Raw genomic sequence first — 5,673 nt, 5'->3', positions numbered from 1 at the left:
ATGGTTTCCGAAGTTTTTCTCGGTTATGTGTTGAAGGATGGATACAGCTGGATGTAGGATTTGCTAGATTTGGGTGAGATATTATGCTTCCCCTGTATCCCCAACACCTGATTGCATAACCGGAAAGGTTCGGGAGCTTCATAGGTGGGAATTCTTGTAGCTCTAGTTCTTCTTCCACGGATATTTGGTTTGAGATTGGGATTTCTTACCGAGTGTTCGTTCTCTATCCTTACCTTGTTGATTTATTCCTCTACCTAAATTCTAAGTGGCTTCTCAATTTATGGATATGTGACCATTTCAAGTGGAATGCATTCGTTCATTTTGTTCGGATGTGAAGACCATATGTTGCAATTTTCATTCCATTGGATTCAGCTTCATTTTTATCTGTCAATGTGCTAACGGTTGTCACCCTCTTCAGGATGGATCTCGCTAAGAGCAGCAATCAGAATTAGAATCAAGATCCGCCACCACCTCCACCTCCTCCGGAGGCATGGCAAGCTGTGATGGCCGCAACCAATGCAAACACACAGTTGATCATGCAAATTCTTCAAGAGCGCAATCAAGCGAACCAAGGCAACCAAGGCAACAACCAGAATCACTTTTCTACACTCAACCAGTTCCTTGCTAATGGGCCAAAGACTTTCAGCAATTGTGTTGAGGCAACTGATGCTGATGATTAGCTCGTGGATCTGTGCAAGCATTTCGAGTGCAGTAACGTCAGGCCTAAGGACTTCGTCAAGTTCGCTTCCTTCCAACTCAAAGACCAAGCTGCAGAATGTTTCCAGCAGTACATGGATTCCAGAGGAGGCTGTGTGATTACCTGGGATGAATTCCGTCAAGACTTCAAAGCTCATCATATCCCCCAGAGTGTGGTTGAAAGCAAGCGAGAGGAATTCCGCAACCTGAAGCAAGGCTCTTTGTCTGTCTATGACTACAACAAGTTGTTCCAGAAGCTCGCCGCTTTGCTAAGCGGGACGTCCCTGATGAGAAGAGCATGATATACCAGTTCAGGGGTGGTCTCAGAGAAGAAATCCAGCTAGCTCTTGTTCTCTTTGAGCCCTTGAGATACGATGAGTTCTACAACATGGCATTGAAGCAAGAGGCCGTTCAACTGAGGTGTGATGCTTCCAAGAAGCGAGTCAGAGATGCTACTCCTTCTTCCTCTACTCAAGTGGACAAGCAGCGGAAGTATTGGCTTCCTCCTCCTCCGTTCCGTCAGCCATATCAGAAGAGCAAAGGTGGCAGTGGATCTTCCCACTCACCCAACCCTGGCTTTCAGAACAAGACTTCGTCTCAAGCTCCAAGATCGAGTGCTCCGTATCACCATCCGCTTTCAAAGGTCACGTGCAACAAGTGCCAACAGAAGGGCCACTATGCCAACAAATGCTTCAATCAGAGGCGTCTCCCTCCTCCTCCTCCTGTGAGATCGGGAAGTACAGCTGTGGTCAAGCATAACCCCAAGTCCGCCAAGGTCAACTTGCTGAATGCAGCTCAGGCAAAGGACTCGCCAGATGTGATTATGGGTAACCTTCCTGTTAATGACATTCCCGCAAGAGTTCTTTTTGACACTGGTGCATCTTTATCATTTTTATCAAAGCCTTTTGCATCCATGCATGTTGTGCATACTATTGATTTGCCTAAGCCGATAGCGGTTTCTTCTCCGGGTTTGTTCATGAACACCAAAATGTTGGCTCCGGATGTTACTATCACGTTGGGCGATTACAAGTTTTTTTCTTCTCCAATGGTTCTTGGCAACTCGGATATTGATCTTATTCTCGGGATGGATTGGCTTTCTAAGCACAAGGCGCATCTTGATTGTGCAGCCAGGCAGATTCAATTGACTCATTCGTCTGAGGATGTGATTGTCTTTGCCGCTCGTGATGATACCATCCGTCTGTTTTCTCTCAATGAGAAGGGTGAACTGGATGCCATCTCGCAAATTCCAGTCGTTTGCGAATATCAAGACGTCTTTCCAGAAGAGCTTCCAGGAATGCCTCCGCACCGGCCAGTTGAATTCGTCATCGATCTTGAGCCTGGCACGGAACCAGTGTGCAAGCGTCCTTACAAGCTCGGACCTGAAGAGTTGAAGGAGCTAAAGAAGCAACTCGATATTCAAGAGAGAATGGGTCTCATCCGACCTAGTTCTTCTCCGTGGGGTTGTGGTGTTCTTTTCGTGAAGAAGAAGGATGGAACGGACCGACTTTGTGTCGATTACCATCCATTGAACAAGAAGACTATCAAGAACAAATACCCACTTCCCAACATCAACGAGCTGTTCGAACAACTCAAAGGTGCCCAAGTATTCTCCAAGCTTGATCTCCGTATGGGTTATCATCAGATTCGAATCCGTGAGCAAGATATTCCCAAGACGGCTTTCAGGACAAGCTATGGTTCATATGAATACACTGTCATGTCTTTTGGCCTCGTCAACGCTCCTCCGACTTTCTCTCGCATGATGAACTTCATCTTTAATGCCTACACCAATGACTTTGTTTTGGTCTATCTCGACGACATTCTAGTCTTTTCGAAGAACAAGGAAGATCATGCCAAGCACTTGCGTTTGGTACTCGATAAGCTCAGGGCACACCAGTTCTACGCCAAGTTCTCCAAGTGCGAATTTTGGCTCGATGAGGTTCTTTATCTTGGTCATATCATCTCTGCCAAGGGCATTGCGGTGAATCCTGAGAAGGTGTCTGCAATTGTGAATTGGGAACCACCTCAGAACGTGAAGCAACTCCGTAGCTTCCTCGGTCTCGCAAGCTACTGCCGAAGATTCATTGAAAACTTTTCTAAGATCGCGAAGCCTCTCTCAAATATTCTCCAGAAGCACGTCAAGTACGTTTGGTCTCCGGAATGTGACATTGCTTTCAACACTTTGAAAGAGAAATTGGTCACTGCTCCAGTTCTGACTCCTCCTGATGATTCCAAACCGTACGAGGTCTTTTGCGATGCCTCTCTCCAAGGTCTCGGTGCAGTGTTGATGCAAGAGAAGAAAGTTGTGGCTTATACCTCTCACCAGTTGAAGCCCAACGAGAAGAACTACCCCACTCATGACCTCGAGTTGGCGGCAGTTGTGCATGCTCTTTTGACTTGGAGACATCTTTTATTGGGAAGAAAAGTGGACATTTTCACTAACCACAAGAGTCTCAAGTACATCTTCACTCAGTCTAATCTCAACCTCAGACAAACTCGATGGGTCGAAATGATTCAAGAGTATAATCCGAGTATCGAGTATACTCCAGGCAAGGCCAATGTGATTGTTGATGCTTTGAGCAGGAAAGCTTATTGCAATAGTCTGATTCTCAAGCCTTATCAACCTGAGCTTTGTGAAGCTTTCCGCAAACTTAATCTGCAAGTTGTTCCTCAAGGTTTCCTCGCCAACCTTCAAGTCTCTCCTACCTTGGAAGACCAGATTTGCCAAGCTCGGCTTCTTGGTGCTATGGTGAAAAAGGTGAAGATTGGGATTGCCAAGAGTCAACCCAAGTACAAGTGCTACCGCCTTGATGAAAAGGATACTCTCTTCTTTGACAATCGTATTGTTGTGCCTAAAGGTGACCTTTGTAAAGTGATCATGAACGAGGCTCACAATTCTCTCCTCTCCATCCACCCTGGGAGCACGAAGATGTATCAGGACCTCAAGCAGGCTTATTGGTGGACTCGAATGAAGCGCGAGATTGCTCAGTTCGTTAATGAATGTGATGTCTGCAGAAGAGTGAAGGCAGAACACCAAAGGCCAGCTGGTTTCCTCCAACCTCTTACCATTCCAGAATAAAGTTTGACCACATTGAGATGGACTTCGTGACTAGGTTTCCAAAGTCCAAACGTGGCAATGATGCTATATTCGTTGTCATCGACAAACTCACTAAAGTGGCTCACTTTCTGCCTATCAAAGAGTCTATCACTGCAGCTCAATTGGCGGAGCTCTATACCTCTCGAATTGTCTCTCTGCATGGTATTCCACAAGTGATCTCTTCAGACCGTGGCAGCATCTTTACCTCCAAGTTTTGGGATTCTTTTCAGAAGGCCATGGGCACCAACATCCGCTTCAGCACAGCTTTCCATCCTCAAACTAGCGGTCAAGTCGAGCGTGTCAACCAGATTCTTGAAGATATGCTCAGGGCTTGTGTGATCTCCTTCGGCATGAAGTGGGAGGATTGTCTTCCATATGCTGAATTCTCCTACAACAACAGTTTTCAAGCAAGTTCGGGCAAGGCCCCATTTGAAATTCTGCAGGGCAGGAAGTGCCGTACCCCTCTCAACTGGTCTGAAACCGGTGAACATCAACTTCTGGGAAATGACTTAATCACAGAGGCAGAGGTAATGTGCAAAGTCATTCGAGATAACCTCAAAGCAGCCCAATCCCGCCAGAAGAGCTACTATGATAGTAAGCACCATGATTTGGCTTTCGAGATCGAAGATCATGTTTACCTCCGCGTCTCTCCTATGAAAGGTACTCGTCGCTTCGGTATCAAACGGAAGCTTGCCCCTAGATACGTGGGACCTTTCAAGATCGTCAACAAGAGAGGCGATCTCGCCTATCAACTCGAGCTTCCTTCAAACTTTGCAAATGTGCATGACGTGTTCCATGTCTCTCAGCTCCGCAAGTGCTTCAAGACTCCTGACCGCACCGTCAACTTCGAAGACATTGAGCTCCAAGAAGATCTCTCTTATCATGAACACCCCATTGCTATTCTTGAAGAGACTGAACGCAAAATTCGCAACAAGTCAATCAAATTCCTCAAAGTCAAGTGGTCACACCATTCCGACCGTGAAGCCACCTGGGAACACGAGGATCACCTCCATTCTGAGTACCCGGCGTTCTTTCAGTCCTAGATCTCGGGATGAGATCCTTTCGTAGTGGTGGAGTGTTGTAACACCCCGGATATGATTTACCCAATATGTAATCCAACTCTTGCCGTTTCCGGCCTTAAGTTATTTTATTTTCTCGGGTTCGGTTTTTTGTCTCTGTGTGCTGTTATCGTTGTCATGCATCTCATATCATGTCATCATGTGCATTGCATTTGCATACGTGTTCGTCTCATGCATTCGAGCATTTTCCCCGTTGTCCGTTTTGCATTTCGGCGCTCCGTTCTCCTCCGGTGGTCATTTCTACCTTTCTTTCGTGTTTGGGGATTAAACATTTCCAGATTGGACCGAGACTTGCCAAGCGGCCTTGGTTTACCACCGTTAGACCGCCTGTCAAGTTTCGTACCATTTGGACTTCGTTTGATGCTCCAACGGTTAACCGAGGGACCGTGAAGGCCTCGTGTGTGTTGCAGCTCAACACCCCTCCATTTTGACCCAAAACCCACCAAACCCTCTCCATCATCTAGAGCGTTCGATCACGATCGCGTGGCCGAAAACCGCACCTCATTTGGACTCTCCTAGCTCCTCCTATGCCTATATAAAGACCCATCCGAAATTCTTGTTCTCCTCCCCCCCGAAACCCTAGTCTACGTCTTCCACCGCGCGCCGGACAACGTCCGCCGGCGCCGGACGTGTCCGACCCAGCCGCCGCCGCCACGTGGCGCTCACCGATTCGCCGCTGCCACTGCTCCCACTTTGCCCGCCGCCGGCCCGGGGCAGCCCAGGCGGGGCCCTCCAAGCCCATCGGCCGTGCCGCCCGCAAGCCGCCTCTCGCCTGCCTCCGCCCAGCGCCGCCCCGCTCTCCCC

This window comes from Triticum aestivum, chromosome 6A (genome assembly GCF_018294505.1).
Source record: "Triticum aestivum cultivar Chinese Spring chromosome 6A, IWGSC CS RefSeq v2.1, whole genome shotgun sequence".
Classification (NCBI taxonomy): Eukaryota; Viridiplantae; Streptophyta; class Magnoliopsida; order Poales; family Poaceae; genus Triticum; species Triticum aestivum.
This window is presented reverse-complemented; position numbering follows the sequence as displayed.